This window comes from Danio aesculapii, chromosome 1, assembly GCF_903798145.1.
Source record: "Danio aesculapii chromosome 1, fDanAes4.1, whole genome shotgun sequence".
Classification (NCBI taxonomy): domain Eukaryota; kingdom Metazoa; phylum Chordata; class Actinopteri; order Cypriniformes; family Danionidae; genus Danio; species Danio aesculapii.
The window spans coordinates 15,388,824-15,414,020 of NC_079435.1; the positions used below are offsets into that span (position 1 = coordinate 15,388,824).

Genomic DNA, 25,197 nt, shown 5'->3' on the forward strand with positions numbered 1-25,197 from the left:
CATAATTGTCTTGCTTTTTTGGCTTCCAAAACACATTTACTAAAAGATTAGCAAGTTCAGCAGTTATTTGAGAGCACTGGCAATTCCTACATTTAGCCTGTAGGGGGAGCTCTACGACAAAAGACTGAACTCCGTCACAGCATTCGCAAAGTCCGCTGAGCGGAGCGATACAGAATCGTAACCCGACATCAGTCCACTCTCTTCGGTTCACACAGCTTTCAACCGGTCCATCCGAATTTTCCTTTTTTCTGTCACGTATGTCAAACACTGTAACTAGGCTTTTAACTGATAGAAACCCTTCTGTTCTGACTCAACACAATCAGTTTGAATCAAATGAATCCTGTAATCCTCTTTATGTGTGCACCAGAGCTGCTTCTCCTGCTTCAGACTGTGACACTGAAGCGCTCGCTTTGACACTGAGGTAACTGAATTGAAGTGACTCATTTAGACTGCGCTATTTATCGTGGCTTTTTAGACGATATAAAAAAATATCGTCGTCTTTGTCTCTTTGGTTTGTCGTTTCAATAGTTTCCTCCTGGCTTGAAATGGTGGGCGGAGCCAACCGCTCTTCCCGCTCTGTGAGCAGAGAGAAGAGTATACTGGTTAGTCAGTGTGGTAGTGTACTAATGTAGTGTAGCCTACTGTCAGACCACATTTTACGCTCTCTAACTTAATACATTCAAAATATCAGTCCAATGGAATTTAACATTAAGGTAGATGTGATGTAGAAGACTCTTAAATAACACACTAAATATAGCTCTTTCATTTAATAATTCATATTTTATGTTTTTATTAATTAGGATGAATGTGTGTACGCAAATATAGCCCTCATTAAGAGAAAGCTTGCTTTATATTGGTTACATTACATAAAGTGTTCCTATGATCTTTGTGAGCTCCCCAACAGCTCACAGGCGGTACTGCAACTAGTAGACATTTTAAACAGAGAAATGTCTCTTGCTTCACATGCTGCAAGTCATAACAACAAAATGGCTGACCTTCACGAGAATATAAAGTATGTCCCCTATATTTAGCCATCACGATTTTTACTGGATTTCTTTGCAGTGTGAAAACTGAACGTGTTTACATGTGAATCAGTCATTTAAAATGTGTTATACATTCATACATCATAAAATCATGTGTTGGTGTGTGCACCTAATTTCAAAAACAGTTTAGAAAATTTAATTGCTCACGTTTTATTCTGGTTTGCTAAAAAAAGCGATCTGAAAAATAATTTATTATATGAACCTGCAAGAGAACAGAACTCCTCCCATGGGTCAAATCTCCCACCCCCACTCTCACCATCACACCCTCCCCCTCTATAACAACACCGTCTGGTTATGTTACAAGGCTGCTCTACAAAAAACGTGCATGCATAAAATAAAACGACTTCAATTGTTTATCATGTTCGGTTCAGGCTTTTCTTGCATTACTATCCAGCAACACAGCAATAGTGTGTATAAATGTTTGAGAAAATTTGCCTTTTATTTATTTTTTTACATCTGTTTATTTATTTCTGCTCCCAAACATTGGGTTTTTCTTGCACTGCTATTCATTCACGTTTCAAGCGCGGCAGGACTCTGATTCTTGAACGAATGATGTTCTTTGACAACCAAAACTATAGCTACTGCTTAAAGGGGCAGTTCGATTAGCAAACAAATGACTCATATGAACCGATTCTGTTAGGGAATCAACAATACATGAATCAATCTAACGGTAACTCACTGAAAAATGACTCAAATTATTTTCCTGTCCGACTCTAAATTAACCAAATACGTTGTAGGTATAACCATAGCCGTTCTTACCACATTTGTGATGCAGTACATGATACTGAACAAAGACGGTGTTCAGTCGAAAGGGTTTTAAATGTGTGACAGTACCCAAAACAGAATCTCATCTAGATGATACACGGTGTTAGGTTGTAGCTGTGTTAGGCACATAGCCTAAATGATATTTCTTCCGTTATTAACGTAACGTATAACAACTTTGGCAACTATTAGAATATTATAATAACATAACTATAACAAACAAACACAGAATGAGAACATAACTGAACCAACGGGAAAAGTTAGTTTCTCTGACCCTGTAGTACTAGTGTAGTTACTGTTGACTACAGTATTAATCGACGGACATTTTGAACACGCGACTTGTAGGTAGGAGGCGCTTAATTTTCGATTGTCCCGGTGTCCCGCGAAAGCCGTGTCTCCTCCTCCTGTTGTTGTACGGTTGAAGAGAAGAGAGCGCGAATCGGCAAGCGAACTACACTGTAGAGTTGCTGTCAGCCTGTGCTCACTGTAGCCTACAGTCAGTCTCCCTGTGAGCTATCTGTGTGACTGTGTGATTCCGTTGCGTGACGATAAAGACGTTACCAACAGAATCCGCGTTTGCTGATGTGCTGTTTTTAAACGTACGTTACACAATACGAAACAGTCCACCACGGTCGCGAATTTTTGGAGATACCGGTTGAGAGGCTCTCAGACTGAAACAGCACTGGGTGAGTTTTCCACACTTGTTTGTTTGTTCTGCAAAATGAATCGTATTTTGTAAACATTTCTCAATTAGTTATTTTCTTAAATTAATGCATAATTTAAGTTTTGTTGTCTTCAATTTCAGTTGTGTTTGAATGTAAACTGTAACGTGATTTACTTGTCACATATTGGACATCAGTTGTAATGTTAAACTATTCATAAGTGCAAGTTTAAATAAAAAAGTTATTCTTAAGTGCAAGTTTACATTTTAAAAAGTAGCCTTCCAAAGTACTGTAAGTGATTATTCGTATTATTATACGTTTAATATGTAAGGTGAAATTTAACTGAATGTTTTTTTAATGTCTTGGGGATTGACTATAGTTTATTGATTGTAGTTTTTGACTATAATATGATTTCATATTATAGGGGGTTTAAGTGCTCACTATAATATGATTTCACTTATATATATATATATATATATATATATATATATATATATATATATATATATATATATATATATATATGCACATGTAAATTCATATTACATTTGAAATTTGAATAATTGTAGCATTGATTGAAAAAGTTACTGTAAAAAAATTACCACCATAATTAATTTTATTCTATGCACAGAAGTGCCAAATAACAGGGACTGGGATGAATAAATTAGTATTTGTATAGTCATGTGATCTCAAGATGTCACCTGCCTGAGGTGACCCACTACATGTGAAGTAAAACAGCTTCAGTTAAGGGGGTCGCAAACCAGATGCTCCACTCAGCGCAGCGTCACGGTGCGCATATGACAGTTGGAAGTATTGCACACCAGACGCGCACATTCGCATGTTGTTTATAATGAAACTACTCAGATGACACTCTGTGGCACTGCAGAAACGAATCCTGATAGAAATCTATGTTTAGAATTCTCAAATGCATTTCTTAAAATCTTAATTTAATTTATTTGAGCATTCTTTTTGCTGTATTTATTTACATTTACTATGTTCAAAATATATACAAAATATTGAGACAAACAAATCTTGAAATTACTTTACTAAAAAGGTGGAGTATATAATTCATGTGCCACTAGTAGTGTCACTCACACACATGCACACAAAGACACATGCACGCATGCATGCATGCACACACACAGAAACAATGGTTTTCAAAAGATTTTTTAAACAGATTTCCCTCATCACGCCTTCATTTGTCAAAAAACAATTAGCCCCAATTAACAATTCCCCATCCCCTAAGCTTATGCCACTGGCTGATCCTGTGTTGTTTTGCCAGTCGACAGCAGCTTTTTTAGGTGCATGTCCACCAAATCTGCCATTCTAAAAACTCAACAATCATGTGAATATGATACAGAATATTCCCTGCTGTACCGTTACAAGTTTACTATTAAAAAAATCTTTAGCAGATTATTTATTGACAGTTGTGTGGAATTGCCCCGCCCTTCCTCGACTGTAATTGGATAGCTCAAAAGTGACACTGATGGGTGCCGCATTTTTCAACGTGCAAAGGCTGAAAATACATAGACTGCAAAACGCTCGCTTAGCACTTTGCTACGCTACAGGCACTCAACAAACGTGGCACTACCATTTAAAATAACAGAAAACTTGTCTGCTTGTCCAGAAAAATAAGAACACCTGAAGGGATGACACTGGTGGATATGCCAAATCAACAGTGTTTTAGTGTTTTGTAGCTTTTGCTAAGCAATCGACTATAACCTGTGATTAATTTACCTGGGAAAATAAATGGGCAAAATCTTTGTAATCTAAACCCTTTGACACATACAATCACACTGGTGTGATCAGCCCAGCTGGTCTTCGACACCTCCAAAATGGCTTCTAAATTCATATTTACTTTCACTCAATTTATCATTTGTAAAATACATGATTCAACTTCTCTTTGCCACAAAAAAACAACAAAACAATTCTTTGGAGCCATTCCCCAGCAGGTTCTGTGCGGTACATCATTAGCCTCTTTTCCACTGTTGGGCCAGTGTGAGCCAGGGCTTTCTTCAGCATATAGCTGTATAGCTTTAGCAGTGAGGCCGAAATCACATCGCATATCCACTGTCAGGCCAATAGCTCACGGCACACCATGCAAACCCCCGAACCCCCCTCGAATCAAACATCACACAACTCACCCCGCTCAGCGGGAAGAAGAAACTCAAATCAGAATTGCGCAGATAAAGCACTCCATCGCATCATCACGAAATGATCAAAATAGAGACACCATTAACTACCTACACGTTACTGTACAGCATTAAATTATATTTCTACATTTCATTTATTATATTTGTTTAATCACCATCCGACTGTATATACATAGTGCATCGAGTGGTCTTACAACAAACGGAAGGGCAATTTATGCAACACCCTTAAATTTAATATAGAAACCTAAGGGCGATCTTAAGCAAAAATGGAGGGATGTTTTATGCAATATCATCAACTGAACAGTAGTTATATGTATGCACATGTAGCCTACTCTTGTGTATGATTGCAAATGGCCATAGACCCTTTTGACTTGGGCAAACTCTGACTTTGCTTTTACCTCACCACAAAACCCCAGCTGGCCCTATATAGCCCATGGTGGTGGACCAAAAAGGCTGGCCATTGGCCCAAAGGAAGCCTCGACAAGGCCTGATCAGGCCTTAGAAATGACTGTGGAAAAGCAACTGGCCCCTAGCACTAGCACGCTTTAGGCACGACAATAGAAACGCAGCTTTTGACTTCCTCATCCTAAAGAATGTGCTTTGATGGGGATGCTGTTGCCCTTGCTGTTGTGTACGAGTGCAAGTTCTTCAGTGAGGAGTTACTACTTAACGACATAAACTAGAGCATGTTAGAAAACAAAACTTTTCCCAACTTATTCCAACCTGGAATTTTAATATTTGTCATTAGAGGGTTTGAAAGCCATGTCTATCAGCTGAATTGTCAGCGAATCTCTCATATATCTGCTCATAGACACTTCAGTGTTTATGTATGTGTGTTCACACTTTGTGAACAACAGTAAAGAGATTTTGTTTCCACTTTCAAAAGTAACGAAATCAAAAACCATACCATGCCATTTTTTGGCACCCTTTTTAAGTGTGCCTAGCACAATTGTGTTATACCAAAAGGCTGCAGCCAGACTCACTGCTGGTTTACAGAGTATATTCCTCAGCGCATGCAACAAGAAATGGGAACGACAACACAGGACATGCCATTTTTTTAATTAAACAGTCAAAACATGTTTATGGACAAGACTTGTTGTGATAAACAACCAAATGCCCGGAAGCAAGATCAGAATATGTCTTCTGTTGTTGTCCAAGAGGCTTCCTCTATGTATGCTTCCTCTATGTAATTGTGTGGGTTTTCCACATGTCTACATTTGAAAAAATGAACTTGAGTTAGCAAAAGACGTGATATGTAAATGGCTCGCATGGTTCATTTGAGCGAGAACAACGTAGATTGTAACCTTCTGTTTGTACCCCACACCTTCAGAGTAAGCATATTATTGGCAGTGGAGATGCAAGATTGTTTCGCTGCTTTTGAGGCTTCCAAGTCATTATCTGCAGTTGATAAATAACTGGAAAAATAACATTCTGCTATTATTTTTCTTACCCTTTTTCAGGTGTTCAAATATCTGTAGTGGTGAAATTTCCCACTCTTCATTCACAATGTTAAAACATAAGATGATAAAGTGTAAAGCCAAAGCATTACCATTTATTACAAAATAGTCAATAACCCAGGAGAGAGAACTGACAAATATTTATAAGATAATCAGCATAATTCATGATATGTGTGACCTTGTGCCTGCTTCATGAAGATTTCTATAAGTAAGTAAAGTCCAGAAAATAACTGTAATATGCTTTGACCAGTTTGTGCATTATTGTACTCTAAAACATAGCATACCCTTGTAGACTGTGCGATTTGGACACTGATGGAAAACCTTGTCCCACTACTAACACCACATCACTGGGATACAAACATTGTTTGGACTCCAGGGATCAGAGCTGATGGAAGTGAATCCAAATCCAAACAGATCCATTATAAGAGATCCTTCTAACCATCAACAACTGTTGGGGTCTATCAATCTTCTCTGTGCTGTGCACTTGCCCTGTAACAAAGATAGTCCAGACCTACTTGAAGGTGCATTCAGTTGAGTTCAGATGAGTCGTGCAGAGAAACAGGAGATGCAGTAGAGGAGTCAGATCTACTATCAAACAAAAAGACTACGTTATGGACAGCCACGTTTTGTGGACGTCGTGTGCCACCAAACAGCTATGGCTAAATTGTCCTAGTTCTCTTGCCTGTTGGCCTATTCCACAGCTGTAATAGTTACATTCAACTTATAATTGGTTTTTTGGTATGTCTGATGAAAAGTGTGCTCTTTTAATTAATCATAAAATTACAAAAATTGTGTTCCACCCCTAAATATCTCTTAAATGGTACAGCCCTTCCTGCCAGTACTTTTCCACTCACATATTGCAGTTCACTGTGGGGGAGGGGAATGGCTGTGCTTGGGTTGAATCACAGAGTAGCTACGTTTTTGTGCTATGTATTTTCTCGTTTTTTTTAACTTGTATGTCACGTGAAGGTCGTAGACAAATGATCTACTCACAGACATCAGATCTTTGCTGTTTAACCTAAGTTCCATGAGTACATAGATGAGTTCTCTTGTCCCTTTTGAGCTCTGTATATCAGTGCTGTTATAATCACATGTTTTACTACTTGTGCTGTACTTTATAAAAATGCGAAAATACATTGAAATGGGTTATTTCTTCATTTCATGTGCTTAAATTACAAATAATGGTCTGACTTGAAAGCACAGACTTAAATCACTATTGAAAATGTGCCTTCTCTGATCTACTATTAAAACAACAAGATTAAGTTATGGATAGTTTGTCATGCTTGATTGTCAGTTTTATAGCGTGTTTCGTAGACATCACGTGCCCTCAAAAGCCATGGCTGAATTGTCCTAGTTTCCTTGCCTTTCAACCTATTAAACAGCTGTAGTGCATTCAACTTATAATTGTAAAGCAATGTAGTATTTTTATTTTTTATGTCAGGGCAGGTGTGCTCATTTAATTAATTATAAAAAAAAAAGTTCCCCTTAAAAAGCTCTTAAATGGTAGAGCCCTTTCTGTCAGTACTTTTCCACTCACACATTGCAGTTCACGGTGGGGGAGGGGAATGACTTGTCATTTTGTAGCAATCGCTGATTGGCTCCTGTACTAGAAGGCGGGTTTTATTCACCATATAGTGATTGTTGATTGGCTCCTGTACTAGAGGATGGGGCTTCAGTCGCCATATTGACAGTGACACTTTTCCCAATTCAAAAGTATATGAGTGACATGTCTTGTGCAAAGACCTTTAAATCTCTATGGAAACTGTGCCTCTTGAGATCTACTATGAAACAACAAGACTAGGCTATGGATAGCTTGTCATACTTGATTTTCAGTGCCTATAGCATGTTTGTGCCTCCAATAGCCATGGCTGAATTGTCCTACTTCCCTTGCCTACTGACCTTTTCCACTGCTGTAATAGTTGCATTCAACTTATAATTGTATAGCAACATTGTATTTTTATTTTTGTCATACAAAAAGTGTGCTATTTTAATTAATCATAAGATTACAACCTTACACCCCTAAAGATCTCTTAAATGGTACAGCCCTTTCTGTCAGTACTTTTCCACTCACACATTGCAGTTCACTGTGGGGGAGGGGAATGCCTATTGTGTTAAATCACAGAGTAGATACGATTTTGTGCTATATATTTCCCCGTTTGTTTTAACTTGTATGTCACGTGAAGGTCGTAGACAAATAGTCTTCCCAGAGACATCAGATCTGAGTGTACTTTATTCAAATGAAATTACAGACGCTAGCTGTGCAGTGACAAGCACAGTGTTTAACCCGTGGTTCCATGAGTACATGGTTGAGCCCCCTTCCATTTTGAGCTCTGTTAATCAGTGCTGTTATATCACATGTTCTGCTTGTGCTGCACTTTATAAAAATGCGAAACTACATTAAAATGTGCTATTTGTTCATTTTATGTGCTTATATTACAAATAATGGTCTGACTGGAAAGCACAGACCTGAATCTCTGTGGAAAGTGTGCCTCTTGAAATCTACTATCAAACAACAAGACGAAGTTATGGATAGCTTGTCATACTTGATTGTCAGTGCCTATAGGACGTTTCATGGACATCAAAAGCCATGGCTGAAGTGTCCTAGTTCCCTTGTCTGTCAACCTATTCCATAGCTAATTTTAAAGCAATATAGAAATTCTTTATGTCAGGTGAAAAGTGTGCTCTTAATTAATCATAAAATTACAAACTAAATGTGTTCCACCCCTAAAGATCTCTTAAATGGTACAGCCCTTTCTGCCAGTACTTTTCCACTGCACATTGCAGTTCACTGTGGGGGAGGGGAATGACTGCTTGTGTTGCATCACAAAGTAGCTACAATTTTGTGCTATATATTTCCCCATATGTTTTACTTGTATATCATATGAAGGTCATTGACAAATAGCCTCAAAGACATCAGATTTGAGTGTACTTTATTTAACTGCAATTACATGATTGAGCCCCCCTTCTCTTTTAAGCTCTGTTAATCAGTGCTGTTATATCACATGTTCTGCTTGTGCTGTACTTTATAAAAAAGCGAAACTACATTGAAAGGGGTTATTTGTTCATCTTATGTGCTTAAATACAAATAATGCCTTGACTTGAAAGCACAGACTTAAGGTTATAGAACACTGATTCTGAAATTTTCGTCCGTAATTGTCGCACGTCAAAAAATAAATTGGACCTCACATTGTGAATTGTATTAACACATTGCCCCTGAAACTTTTGTCCATCATGAAAAAGTTCCGAACTGGGTTCAATTTTTTTCTGTTTTTCATATCCGAAAAATCACTTTGAGAGGTGTTTTGACAGTTCAGAGCCACCGTACAAGCGAAAGGCAAAATACAAAATGCCGTCACTTGATTCACAGATAATATAAAATAAAGACTGTGGCAGAGAGTTGAGAACCCATATGCTGGATTCTGTGACTGGCGCACCTCTCCCCTGCTGCTGCTTGGGTCTTGTGTGTGTGTGCGTGTGTGTCCATATATTTGACGTACTGATAGACATTATGATCGCCTCATGATCCGCTTCGCTATTTTGGTCTGTGTGCTATTTTAATTAATCATAAAATTACAAACCTTACACCCCTAAAGATCTCTTAAATGGTACAGCCCTTTCTGTCAGTACTTTTCCACTCACACATTGCAGTTCACTGTGGGGGAGGGGAATGCCTATTGTGTTAAATCTTCGCTGCGTTGCTCTGATACGTCAACGCAGCCGCCATTTATTATAATGTCTGCAACGATATAGGTACCTGTTTGCCCTGGATTTGCTTACATACGTAATCGTGTGAAGTATCACAAGCAATGTATCAAAATTCCACTCATTTCCTGAAATAAACTTTGCATCCAGCGCAGATCTTTGATAATGAGCTGAACTCTCTTTCTAGTGTTGGATGAACACAATATGTAGCATATTCCTCTTTCTTTTTCCTTGAAGAAGAGAGGAGAACAAAGTATTGCTGCTTGAATTGACTCCGAAATGATGTGCGTGTTTTTCAGAATGTATTAATTAATACCAAAGTCCCTTTAAGGCAGATCGTTTCACTCGGCGGCCATCTTTGATACGCCTCTCAGGCAGTATACTCGGGCATTCTGTTTGAATGGGGAAACATCAAATTCTCCAAAACTACTTGCCAAGCTTACGGTTTCTTTTTATGTTATGAATCACCCAAAATCTGCAGAAACTCATGTCTAGTCCGAGCCCCTTCCACGGAGAATTGTCATTTTATAGAGATTGTTGATTGGCTCCTGTACTAGAAGGCGGGGCTTCATTTGCCATATTGACAGTTACACTTTTCCTCATTCAAAAGTATGTGAGTGACATGTCTTGTGTATTCTATAGTCTTTGTTAATACACATCAGACTCAGTGTGCAAGGTTTGTGTACGTGACAAATTTTTCAGATAGTATTAGGAAAAAACGCATACGAAAATTTCAGACATCAGTGTGCAAAGAGCTTTAAATCTCTATGAAAACTGTTGCTCTTGAGATTTACTATTAAACAACAAGACTAGGCTATGAATAGCTTGTCATGCGTGATTTTCAGTGCCTATAGGATTTTTGTGCCTCCAATAGCCATGGCTGAATTGTCCCACTTCACCTGCCTACCGACATTTTCCACTGCTGTAATAGTGGCATTCAATTTATAATTGTATAGCAACATTGTATTTTTATTTTTGTCATACAAAAAGTGTGCTATTTTAATTAATCGTAAAATTACAACCTTAAACCCCTCAAGATCTCTTAAATGGTACAGCCCTTTCTGTCAGTACTTTTCCACTCACACATTGCAGTTCACTGTGGGGGAGGGGAATGCCTATTGTGTTAAATCACAGAGTAGCTACGATTTTGTGCTATATATTTCCCCGTTTGTTTTAACAACTTGTATATCACGTGAAGGTCGTAGACAAAGTCTGCCCAGAGACATCAGATCTGTATGTACTTTATTAAAATGAAATTACAGACGCTAGCTGTGCAGTGACAAGCACAGTGTTTAACCCGTGGTTCCATGAGTACATGGTTGAGCCCCCCTTCCCTTTTGAGCTCTGTTAATCAGTGCTGTTATATCACATGTTCTGCTTGTGCTGCACTTTATAAAAAATGCGAAACTACATTAAAATGTGTTATTTGTTCATTTTATGTGCTTATATTACAAATAATGGTCTGACTGGAAAGCACAGACCTGCATCTCTGTGGAAAGTGTGCATCTTGAGATCTACTATCAAACAATAAGACTATGTTATAGATAGCTTGTCATATTTGATTGTTAGTGCCAATAGGATGTTTCATGGACATCACATGCCCCCAAAAGCCATGGCTAAAGTGTCCTAGTTCCCTTGTCTGTCAACCTATTCCACAGCTAATTGTAAAGCAATATAGAAATTCTCTATGTCAGGTGAAAAGTGTGCTCTTAATTAATCATAAAATTACAAAATAAATGTGTTCCACCCCTAAAGATCTCTTAAATGGTACAGCCCTTTCTGCCAGTACTTTTCCACTCAAACATTGCAGTTCACTGTGAGGGAGAGGAATGACTGCTTGTGTTGCATCACAAAGTAGCTACAATTTTGTGCTATATATTTTCTCGTATGTTTTACTTGTATATCATATGAAGGTCATTGACAAATAGTCTCACAGACATCAGATTTGAGTGTACTTTATTTAAATGCAGTTACTGATGCTAGCTGTGCAGTGGCATAGCTACAGTGTTTAACTTGTGATTCCATGAGTACATGGTTGAGCCCCTCTTCCCTTTTAAGCTCTGTTAATCAGTGCTGTTATATCACATGTTCTGCTTGTGCTGTACCTTATATAAAAGCGAAACTACATTGAAATGTGTTATTTGTTCATTTTATGTGCTTATAATACTAATAATGCTTTGACTTGAAAGCACACACTAGAAAGGTTATTGCACACCAATTCTGAAATTTTCGTCCGTAATTGTCGCACGTCAAAAAATAAATTGGACCTCACATTGTGTGAATTGTATTGACACATTGCCTCTGAAACTTTCGTCCATCATAAAAAAGTTCCGAACTGGGTTCAATTTTTTTCTGTTTTTCATATCCGAAAAATCACTTTGAGAGGTGTTTTGACAGTTCAGAGCCACCGTACAAGTGAAAGGCAAAATACAAAATCTGTAATCAAAAACGAGTAATGTGTATGATTCAGCGTAGCGTGAACTTACCTGATATGAAATGAGAACTGCAGTGTCCAGCATTTTTAATTAGGTCCTCACTCCATTCAGCACCCTTTTAGCCAAAGACGTTCGCAGTTGGCATTAAAAGCTGTGTGGTGTACAGTAAAAGTTACGTTTTTTATTTTGGGATTTTTGAATTTGGCATCCTACCACAACACGACATGTTTGCTTTTGCAACCGGGAACCCGTGTGACGTCATGTGTGACGTAGCTTGGTAATTCCTCTGTAGCATGTTTGTGCCTACAATAGCCATGGTTGAATTTTCAATTGTCCTAGTTCACCTGCCTGTCAACCTATTCCACCGCTGTAATAGTTGTGTTCAACTTATAATGGTAAAGCAACATAGAATTTTTTTTATGTCAGATGAAAAGTGTGCTCTTAATCAATCATAAAATAACAAAAAAAAAGTGTTCCACCCGTAAAGATCTCTTAAATGGTACAGCCCTTCCTGCCAGTACTTTTCCACTCACATTGCAGCTCACTGTGGGGGAGGGGAATGGCTGTGCTTGTGTTGAATCCCAGAGTAGCTACAATTTTGTGCTATACAATTCCCTGTATGTTTTACTTGTATGTCATATGAAGGTCATTGACAAATAGTTTGCTCACAGACATTAGATCTGAGTGTACTTGATTAAAATGAAATTACAGACGCTAGTTGGGCAGTGGCATAGCTACAGTGTTTAACCCGTGGTTCCATGAGTACATGGTTGAGGCCCCCTTTCCTTTTAAGCTCTGTTAATCAGTGCTGTTAAATCACGTTTTGCTTGTGCTGTACTTTACAAAAAAAAGTGGAACTAGATTGAAATGTGTTATTTGTTCATTTTATGTGCTTATAATACAAAATGGTCTGACTTGAAAGCACAGAATCTCTGTGGAAAGTGTGCCTCTTCTGATTTACAATCAAACAATCAAACAACAAGACTAAGTTATGGATAGCTCGTCATGCTTGATTTTCAGTGCCTATCCGCTTGTTAAGTGGTGACGTGTTGGTGACGTATGTAATACTATTTTCGGGTCCAAGCCGCCACTCATTTGAACTGAGAAAATATTCTTTTATGATCACTTTTTATTCATATCACACATTAAAGTGAATTTATTTAAGTCATAGTGTACACAGCATTATCTGGGCTTGCTGCATCACAAATGCCAAAATTGTAACAATTTATAACAAAATTAATCACTTTCTGGCCATCAGATATTAGGCATGGACATTTATATTGCGATCGTGATTTTCAAAAGTATTACATCGCTTTGTAAACGTTTATTATTAGCATTAGCATTGAGTCTCCCCATACAGTTTGATAGAACGCTTAAACCTGGAAGCCGCTTCACGTGACGTCACACTTAACAAGCGGAAAGGATGTTTGTGCTTCCAATAGCCGTAGCTGAATTGTCCTACTTCACTTGCCTGTCGACCTTTTCCACAGCTGTAATAGTTGCATTCAAGTTATAACTCATTCATTCATTTTCTTTTCGGCTTAGTCCCTTTATTAATCCGGGGTCGCCACAGCGGAATGAACCGCCAACTTATTCAGCAAGTTTTACGCAGCGGATGCCCTTCCAGCTGCAACCCATCACTGGGAAACATCCATACACACTCATTCACACACATACACTAAAGGGACAATTTAGCCTACCCAATTCATATAGCGCATGTCTTTGGACTTGTGGGGAAAACCGGAGCACCCGGAAGAAACCCACGCAAACACGAGGAGAACATGCAGACTCCACACTGAAACACCAACTGACCCAGCCGAGGCTCAAACCAGTGACCTTCTATCTGTAAGGCAAACTTGCTACCCACTGCACCACTGTGCAGCCCTCAACTTATAAGGCAATATGGTATTTTTATTTTCTCTGTGAGTGGCGAGTGTGCTCTTTTAATTAATTATACAATTACAAAAAATTGTGTTCCACCCCTAAATATCTCTTAAATGGTACAGCCCTTTCTGTCAGTACTTTTCCACTCACATATTGCAGTTACTTGTGGGGGAGGGGAATGCCTGTTGTGTTGAATCCCAGAGTAGCTATGATTTTGTGCCATGTATTTCCCCGCTTGTTATAACTTGTATGTCACATGCAGGTCATAGACAAATAGTCTTCCCAGAGACATCAGATCTGAGTGTACTTTATTAAAATGAAATTACAGATGCTAGCTGTGCAGTACCATAGCTACAGTGTTTAACTCGTGGTTCCATGAGTACATGGTTGAGCCCCCCTTCCCTTTTTAGCTCTGTTAATCAGTGCTGTTATATCACATGTTCTGCTTTGTGTTGTACTTAAAAAATGTAAGTACATTGAACTGTTCTATTTTTTCATTTTATGTATTAATATTATAAATATTGGAATGACTTGAAAGCACTTAAATCTCTATTGAAAATGTGCCTCTTCAGATCTACTATCAAACAACAAGACTAAGTTAATGATGGATAGTCATACTTGATTTTCACTACCTATAGCATGTTTTCTGAATGTTTCGTGCCACCAAGTAGCTATCACTGGATTATCCTACTTTCCCTGATTGTCACCCTATTCCACAGCTGTAATAGTTACATTCGAGTTATAATTGAAAAGCAGTATATATATTTTTTTATGTCAGACGAAAAATGTGCTCGTTTAATTAATTATAAAATTACGAAACATTGTGTTTGACCCCTACAGATCTCTTAAATGGCACAGCCCTTTCTGTCAGTACTTTTCCACTCACACGTTGCAGTTCACTGTGGGGGAGGGGAATGACTCTGGTGTGTTGAATCCCAGAGTAGCTACAATTTTGTGCTATATATTTCCCCGTTTGTTTTAACTTGTATGTCATGTGAAAGTTGTAGACAAATAGTCTCACAGACATCAGATCTGTGTGTACTTTATTAAAATGCAATTACAGATGCTAACTGTGCAGTGACAAGCACAGTGTTTAACCCGTGGTTCTATGAGTACATGGTTGAGTGCTCCCTTCCCTTTTGAGCTCTGTTAATCAGTGCTGTTATATCACATGTTCTGCTTGTGCTGTACTTTATAAAAATGTGAAAATACATTGCAATTGCTCATTTATTAGTTTTTATGCCTATTTCATAAATGGTGGAGTGACTTAAAGGCACAGACTTAAATCTCTGTAGAAAATGTGCTTCTTCTGAAATGTAACAATCTTAGCAAATCATTCATTCATTCCTTAATTTTCTTTTCGGCTTAGTCCCTTTATTAATCTGGGGTCGCCACAGCAGAATGAACCGCCAACTCAAAAATTAAAAAGAGAGAGCATCTTGTGTTCTGAGTGAAGAAAATAGGACAGAACTGGCTGAAACCGGTTGTGGGAGCACAGCTATACTTCCTGATTACACAGTGACACTGTGAACAGAGGTTTCATGTCGCTAGCTATTAGTCCCAGACCATTATCGCATTTTTGTTTGTGTATGACTCAAACTATACAAACTGTTTTGTGCACTGAGAAATAATGAAACAAATTTTCACAATTTTTAATGCTGTTGCCGACTATTAATAATTAGCTCGAAAAAGGCTTTAGTTTACCTTTTGGTCATTAATATTTAAAATATTTCATAACAATCCCATTAAAAAGCAACACAAAAATAGGGATAGTAATGGAAGCAGAATGAGAGCTACTCATCCTGAGTGTGAAGAATAGGACAGAACTGGCTGAAACCGGTTGTAGCAGCACAGTTTTACTTCCTGAATGCACAACGCCACTATAAACAAGGTTCTGAGGTCATTAGTTATTTGTGTTGTATTGATACTGTTTTAGAAATTGTATACGTTTTAAAAGATACAGCCATTTTGCATTCTAGGTGATTTAGTGATTCTTAATGCTGCGAATGAGCAACAAAATCCCAACGAAGAAGAGATGTCTGTTAAATTAGTGAAAATTAAGAGATTTAATTTTACACTGAGTCTAAACTTTAAAAAGTCTAAAAGTTAGTGAGGGACACGTGTACATCTTTGTTTATGCCTCTGTAAGCAAACACATTCTATTAAATATTCTATTGTAAACTAACATGTATGTAAAGTGATCACATGATAGTTGTAGTATTTGATCAAGTAAATGCAACATGCAAAATCAGTGTGTAATTCATTATGAATTTAGCTTTAGGGTGGCAACAGATTGGTGTCACAATTAGGAATTTAAATGAAAGATTTGTCATCATTTACTAATTGCTAGAGAGTGAGTAAACGATAACAAGTTTCTTATCGGGTAAACTACATATCTTAAGATCCATCTGATAAAGAACATTTTCATGTGTCAATGAATGTAGATTCATCATGACAGTCTACTTCTCATACTATGTACACTCAAAATATATTTGTGCTGCTTGTTCAAACTTCCTATTTATAATGAGCTGAATCAACAATTCTTGAGATTTTTTGAGGGGATAACATAATTGTTTCATGTTTAATCAAGCTAAATTTGCAAAAACAAGTAAGTTTACTTAATCTGTTTGTGTTGGGACGACATGAAAGAATTGTGTGGAACCCAGCATTTTTACAGTGTAGTAGTAGGCGCAACATCAAATATTAGATACAGTATGATACTGGGATCAAAATAATAAATCAATAACTCAGGACAAACAAGATAGACTATTGAACAGATGATAGATTTGCGTGTCATGTAACAAGAATATTCACTAAACTAATAACAGATACACACTGCAGTTTCCACAAAGGCCATATAGAAATATATAGGTAACTTATCATTATATGCATGTTGGTTTTTTAGATTTGCCTCTAAACATATTCTTTAGACAGAGAGACATGGCATTTCCATAATTTGGCAATGATGCAACAATTAATTTGCTTTACTCAAATAGCTTTGACAAAAATATAAACAATGATACCGAGATGAACTAACCTTATTTTGCGTTTTGCATGCTGCTTAACATCTGCTGCAAGATTGTAATCTGATACAGCCTTTGTGAAACTTAATATATATATATATATATATATATACACCCTTATTTGGCTCCCTTCCCCCACACTTATATATTTTGTGCTAGCTCATAATTGACTTCTCCTGGCTTCCTTAATTAAATAAATGGCATACATGCTTGTTAGAAAATGAGTATGTTTGTATTTGTGGTACTGTAGAATTAGAACATAATGCTGCAGCTTTTTGTTCTTGGCGCTGTGTGGACACGCCCCTATGCAACACATAATGGTATAGTCCACCGTTGCCTTTAGTTTCCATTTCATCTGTTTTTCTTATAAGTTGTGCCATCTACTATATTTAACAACCAGTGAATTTAGCTACAGTTTCTGGATGGGAACTTTTTAAATGTTTTCTACAAGACTGTCATTTATAATCAAGTGTTGTTAATCTAGTTTTATCTGTCTTTTCTGTTCTGATAGTTCGGCTTTAGTTGCTGACCTAATTAAACTTAAAAAAAAAATTAAATAATAATACTGTATGGTAGAGATAGTACAAAGTAATTGAGCACCGTACTGTTGGTTCTCGACTGCTTCTCAGTGTTACATTCTTAGCCCCATGCTATGCTAGTTAAGCTACAGAAATTATGCAACGTCATCTGTACATCTATCTTTTCAGTCATACTGGAAGTATTTTGATTGGATTTCTCATCCAAACTGATGCATCCAAAAAACTTGGAATAGTGTATAGATCATTTAGCTTATTTATCTGTGCTTCTGCTTACACATCTGTGTCTGTGTGGATTTTATGTTGTTTGTGTGAAACCTTTATACACTAACTCAGATATATGAAGTTTTTTTTCCACATTTGATGTGCCTGGGTCATTCTAATCCCCACTAAACAGAATCCTGGGTTATCTTGCTTCCTTTGTCACAATACTCATATACCCAATGTTAGCATGCTTATTTGCATCTCAGTGTCATTAGTTGTATAAATGTATCGTGAAAATAAAGGCTCTAGTGATGTGTAATCTAATGTTAAATGTAAAAAAATTAAGTATCTTCTTCCCGACTTGTTTGTCATAGAAATTACTCAATAGGGTTAGGGTTAGGTCACTTGTCACTATTTAGTCACTATTTGTCACTATAGTACATTTTCTCCATCACACTAAATATACAAAGCACACTGTTTCATGGTTAATAAAAGCTGATAAATATGAGGCAAGTGATTGGCTAATGGTTGGTAAGCATGTAACATTTTACCACCACATTGGTTGCGGAGTCAGTGTTGTATTATGGGGTTTACCAGTGCAACAGTGCTCTTGAGAGGGGTTTCCGAGCCCAAAAAGTGGTGCTTACTCTGGTTTTTGTTTGAATTGTAAAACATTCAGTGTAAAAAGTTAAATCCGAGCACCGAATGTGACAACATGAGTTTTATTTTATCCCATAGGGTAAGTGACAAATCATTTTTATGCCAGCAGAGACACCAACTGAAATTGTAAAATAATGATCCCCCCCATCCCTGCAATTCCTGGCGTTATTTTTGCATTATTTATGTACTTATTTACGTACATGTTTTTTAGCCTTAGTTCATTCAATCTTTAGGTGCCAGGGTATTGTAATGTGATAAAATGTCAAATTCGTGACTACTCAATATGCATCTTTGTATCCTCAGTCGTTTTTAATACGAACCTTAACTGCATGCAGCAATTTTCTGCTTTGATATTGCCACTAAACCTGTAACCAAGATTTATTAGTTTAAGCTTTTTTCTCATTTGTTTGAATAATTAACATACTTTAATAGCTAGGCAGATTCTATCTAGTAGAGGTGTCTTTTCTCTCACATTCTGTCTTGTGAGGACAAGAATATCAGATTCTTGCTGGTTAGCCTTTCTGCTCTTTACGCTATATATCTTAGAGTGAAAGTAAACAAAACATATCTGCAAAATTATGACTAAACTGTCCACACTTGCATTCCCATTTTCATTTTTTAATTCAATTTCTGACTGTACATTATTAAAAAAGAGAAACTTCCCTCAGCTTTTCTCTTCACCTGTTATCATGCATTAGATTTAAATTACATGATCAACAAACAGATAAACTATTATTTAAAATCTCTATCTCAGTCATGTTGTTTCTTGGCTATTATTATTGTAGTCTGCTGAAACTACAGGCAGAAGATACTGTTTTTACCAATCAATTAAACCTGTAGAGTGCTGTTTACTCCACCTGGCTTCCTTTGCCGATACAAGTTAGAGTGTCGCCCCCTCTCAGTCCCTCTAATGGTATGCTCTGTACTCTCCAGTAGTTTTCCATTGTTTGCTCTGCTGTGTGACTTGGCAGCAAGAGGGTGGAGCTACACTGCAGTGTTTCTGTGCTCCAGATCTAATTTAACCTAGTTTGACATTTTGCGTAAACCAAATGCGCTATTTTTGAACAGTTCTCCATATTGGTTTTCAGAGTGTCTGAGGATGTCCACCAAGTTAATGCTACGATGGAAACATTTTAATCATGGCACATCAACTAAAGAAGTCATTTTAATCTCTTGCAGTTGTGTGTAATTATGCAGATGGTGATGCTTTTTCATTTTTAACTATATAAGTGTCTTGTTGACATTTTTGTAACACCCCTGCACAATTAATGGTACAATTCTACCCAGGCCCCTCCCCCAGCTTGCTCAATTTTTGTGCTAGCCTTTTGATTTAAAGCTAGAGCAGGCTTACCAGTTCTGCCTCCAAGAAGAAAGTGGCCTGCATTTGAAGATTGCGGTATAAGGTCCTTTTCTTTTTTAATGTTGAGTCTTTGATATCATAAGCTTCTAGTACTAATTAATTAAGATTTTTGGAGTCAAGGCTTGGTTTGGTATTTGTTATCGATAGCAACAAGTTGCTACTTTTACTGAAAATGTGATCTCTTGTGTGTAATCTTACATATATTGGTCTTAAAGTATTTGATTTTACCGGGTCTGGGCATATTCAGTCTTGTTCTTGGAGAATTTGTTTCAAGAAAATTGTAGGCCCTACACTTGGATAATGGTTCATGTCTTGAAGAACCAGACCGTTAAGTCATTGTGATACAGCTGGTAAAGTTTCTTTGCAGTCTAACCAGGTTTTGAGAAGGCCACATTGTAATGTCAGAATGTGGTGTAATTTGATTGTCTGGACTACACAAGATATCTATTTTTCTAGAGAAACTTATGAAAAGAGAATGGTTGAGGTGATCAATGAAAGTGGAAAACGAAAGTGGCAGCTAGGTCTTCAGATATTGTATTTGAGGTTGTTAAATCTTCGCATGCCTATCTAATGGATCTCAATTTTATAGGCAAATGTGTTTTTATTATCCAAGTGACTGATCATGTTGATATGGGATTACTCTTTTGTTTAGCCAATTTTTGAATTGATAAATTTGAGGGTATGTAGCAGGGTTTGGTCTCTTCTTATTGAAAGTTCAGGGAAAAGATCAGTGGCAACAACAATAGAAACTACTCTGACACAAATAAACAATTTATGTTTTGATTCATTGATGTTTGATTAAAGTGCATGGCGCCATCTTTTGTTGCTTCTGTGCCGATTTAGCTGATAATTTCTTTTGCTAAGATTTTAACTAATCATTGTTGTCAGCATTTACATTAAAGCTGCATTCCGGACACAGTTGGAGGTGGGAATTTCAGCAGTAAAATGTCCCACTTCCGACCTCAATGTGTTCTAGTCAGTCACGCATCACTGTCACATTTTCACTACATCATGCTCATGTTATTGCGCCAATTATGGCTAAAACAAAAGGAATAGAAAATGCTAGCTGTCCTTTAAATACAGCTAACAAAAACAAAATAAACCTTATATATTACACTAGGTAATCTTGTTCTTAGAAGTAGCCATTATTGGTAGGGCTCCCACTTATTTGGGCTTGTCAACATTGGAAAGTTTATGTGCTAATCTTGTTAAAGCAGATGTAGCAACAATCTGTGAAGTGATGTCAAATGATGCATCTGACTAAAGTCAGGGCTCTTCAATCTGCCCCGAGTGCACAGGTTGGACGTCCACCTTCTAGTGGCATTCTAGACGTTATTTCCAAGTCGGAAAACTCAGAAATTCTAAGTTGTCTGGAATGCAGCAGGCCCCAATATAAAATTTCTGGAAAACTTAACTCACGCTTTAAATTTACCATTGGTTCATGATGATTATGAAATGGGTAAATGTTGTTCTGGCGCTCTTCTTTTTGGGGCTTGGAAAATCTGTTGTATTTAATTTCTTCTGTGCAGTTTATTGTGGTCAGATGTTTGCAAGTTAAATATTAAGCAGATTTTCATTGCTAGTAGTAGAAAGATAGTAATATGCTGTACCTGTAGTGCCACAGAGTAGATTTATTTACCTTACATTTGTGCAGTTGGAAAAAGACAAAACAAAAAACTGGGCTTTGAAAATAAGTTTGTATAAAACAAAAGCTATACGTAAAAAATATTGTTGTAATATGTTTCAATTAATAATAATAATCATAATTTATAGACAGTGCAGAATTATGTTTTGGTTGTCTTGTTAATACAGTTTGGAGGAACGAATGTAAAATTTTTATTGTTATTAATAATAGTTAGGAATTCTGTCTGAAAACACCTGACATTTCTCAGATTTGCTTCATCTCCCGCACAACAGTAATGTTAGGCCTACCACAAAGTACCCATTATTGTTAGTATTATTATTAGTAGTAATTATTAGTCAGTTCAAACACATACATTTATATACAATAATGAGTGTTAAGGATAGAAATTATTTGTGATGTGCTTTTTTGCAAATTTGGTACTATAAAATTGGTCTTAAATTGAATTCTTTGTGGTAATAAGGCCTTAAAACCTCCTAAATGTATCTCTTAGAAACTTGCAGATACACTAAATTAACTACATAAAACCCTCTGCGCTTAAACCCCCTTACACCAACGTATAGTTTAACAAAAGTAGAAACTTTAGCTTGATCAATTGATGCCTTTCTCATTTGGGGGTCATGTTGGTTACATTTAAATAATGTTAATGCAAAACTTAATTTTGTCATTTATGACCGTGTATATTGGCACATCTATCTTAATTTCAGTAAACTTCATGTTAAATCAAATTAGGCAATTAGGCTTTGCAGTTGTTTAATCTGTTATGCTGCTGTCATAATTAGTGAGCAAGATTTCAGCAGCAACAGTAAGCAGTTTCTTCAGCGGGTAAAGAAGCAAAAAACAAAAATAACATCAGATTAGACTGTGGAATTAACCAGATTGAACACACTGCCCTGTCTTTTGTATCCTTAATAATAATGAAACCCTATTTAAAGAGAACAACTCTGAAAGTAAAAAACAACAAAAAATGAGCGTGATTTTAAAGATAAAGTATGAACTAGCATAATAATAGAATAATCTTTAGTTCTCAAAAATACTGCAGTTGCAATTGTTTAACTTGCCCACAGGCGAGCTGGTGGCCATTTTGTGTCATTGCAGTGCACAGCGTTTAAAATGGTTGAATGGGGGAGGGGATTTTAAAAAGATCTTGCTGAAATCTGGCTCTCAGTGGTAGCTGCAATGTGCATGCTTCACTGCTGTTGTGCCGTGTTTGGTTCTAGTCATTAGGGATTGTAGAATCTACTGCTTAATCTGAATTCCTTTAACATCAACCTATTTAACAGTTTTGTGGATTTTGAAAATAATAACATTTGCTTATTTTAAAAACAATCAAGTGTTCAGACTAAAATTGTAGTAATAATAATAATAATATGTATATTAAAAGTTTAATCTAGCAAATAAAATGGTTATTTATCCTATACCAGAAACATCCAAATTGAAACTGATTCATGAGATCTCTATGACAACCTATAACTAGTCTCAACTGGTTTCAGCCAGTTTTTGCCGGTCATATCTGTGTGTAGCTGGCTGAGCATGGAAAATGATAGCCGTTTCATGAAAACTGTTGTTGCATTAGAGGATTCAAAGTCTAAGACTTTAGATTATTTCTAAGTATTTAACAACAATGAACCAACAACGTTCTCTGTTTTAACATCTTGGATTTAATCTTGGATCTTATATTAGCTCCTAATGTTCCAGCTCCCCCTAAATTTAGAAATGGTATATTCCTTTCAAGCTTCTGTTTCTACTTAGTCATTTTTGAACTCTGTCACAACTGGTTGGGGGGTATTTTAAATAATTCTGCCAAATTGTGCATAAAAATAAAGGATTAAACTATCCAAAACTCGTTAAGATGAATGGAGAACAATAAATAATTGAATATTACCTTTTAAGCAACAGCTTTATTAAAAACATTTTAATAGCGTTGATTTACAAAAATAGCTGCGGTTACCTTTTGTAATAGTTTTTTGAACAGAAATGTTTTGGCCATGCTGTCTAAGAATGTAAAATGAGGAGTGTATGCATGTTTATTTTTTCTATTCAGTTTATTGTGCAAGGTCACAGCTAGGCTAAATGATTTCATTGCTATACCACTGCAGATTGTGCTTTTAATTAGTTTCCTAATGATAGTGTAAAGGCTGTACCTGTTAGTGCAGGGTAAAACATGCATGTGGGCATTTATTTAGAGAGGCAGCCAAAAACATCCAGCTGTTGGATACGATGTCTGCTCAATGTTTCATGCAGTGTTGTATTGCTAATAAGCTAGAAATTGGGAAATGCTTATTATAAAATATCAAATTAATCATTCCTGTAATTTTGGCATCGTCTGACCTTCCATCTGAGTTATGTGTGTTTTTTGAAATTTAATATTCACAGTATAATATTCTAGGGTTCTATAAGCCCGAATGGTAGGAACATTTAAAATCGCCTGTCATGCTCTACATTGCTTCAAAATGAAGCTGTATGTCTCCACACCCCTTTTTAAAATGATAGTACAATCCATGTCTGCCCTTTCTACCCGATTTGACTGCTCGCATTCTGCAGCATTGGGGGATGGGGAGTGAACTACCTTCCATGAGTTTTACCAACACATATTTAAGTACACATTTCTGTTTCTCGTTCTTTGAGTGCTTGTCCATTCTTCAATTAGAGCAAGGTCTTGTAGGCTGTTCTGGTTGCTGGGGGCATTTTATTCTTTAAGTTTGGTTTTGCAGAATACAATAATGCTACTTTTGTTTACTGTGGTAGAATCAGTATGTTTTAAAGTGCAAATGTTTAAGTTTATGCTATGTTCCCTTCCCACTGGTTCTGCAGTCTTTAGTGTGCTCTTTAAGGTAAGGCGACCTATAGTTCTCTTAAAAAAGCTTGGTGACTGCTGCATGCATGTTAATTTCCACAATTATTGTATTTTGTATTCATTAAAGGTGGGGGGCAATGATTGGAGCACATAGTGATAGCATGGACGTGTTGGATGATTGAGTGAGGGGACCTCATATGGACGTAACAAATCATATGAAACATTGTGTGACTTTTATTCCGAAGAATCTTATGTAATGTCATTAACATCAAGCACACAAAAATGAGTATTCAAACTACTGGACGCAAAACAAAATGAGTTCTAACATCACTAATCTGACTTCGCAACCGCCGCATCATAATACTAAAACAAAGTCAAAGAGAAGCAAGAACAGTGACACCCTTCCCTTTTTGTTTTACAATATGCAAAGCAAAACTCCAATTGTGCATCAGAATGCTAATTTTGTGAAAGTGAGAAATTAGTAAGGAACTGGCAAAATGTTTAAGTGTGCATAAAAAAAATAGCAAACGCAAAGATCATGTCATGGATGAAGCGTCAAGCGCAAGTGATTTATATGTTAAGTCAATGCAAAGACACGAATAGACATCTTGCAGCACGAATGAGGTGGCTTGAATGACGTGGCTCGAATTGAGCTTTTCACGCACTTAACATGCAAATTGCGCGATTCGCTCAAATTCGCTCAGATTGGAAAATCTGAACTTTAGCAGACATTGGTGCCGCATTAATCAATCAGGTTAATCAATAGGCTTGCTCTAGTATGGGCGTGATTATGACGTAGCGCCTGTTGTTGGTGTTCCGAGGGAAATCCTCCTGCCGACATGGGAGAATAGCTCATCAAACTGGGCTTGGCTCAGCC

At 36.9% G+C, this 25,197-nt stretch overlaps 1 protein-coding gene across 1 annotated transcript in view; it reads left to right on the plus strand.

Annotated features, from left to right (window-relative positions):
* The first annotated feature begins 2,203 nt into the window (after window positions 1–2,203).
* Window positions 2,204–25,197, plus strand: part of atf7ip (activating transcription factor 7 interacting protein) — a 46,461-nt gene continuing 23,467 nt past the window's right edge. Inside the window, exon 1 of the mRNA XM_056456684.1 lies at window positions 2,204–2,491. The gene's annotated coding sequence lies outside the window, so the exon portion shown is untranslated. The remainder of the gene's footprint in view (window positions 2,492–25,197) is intronic.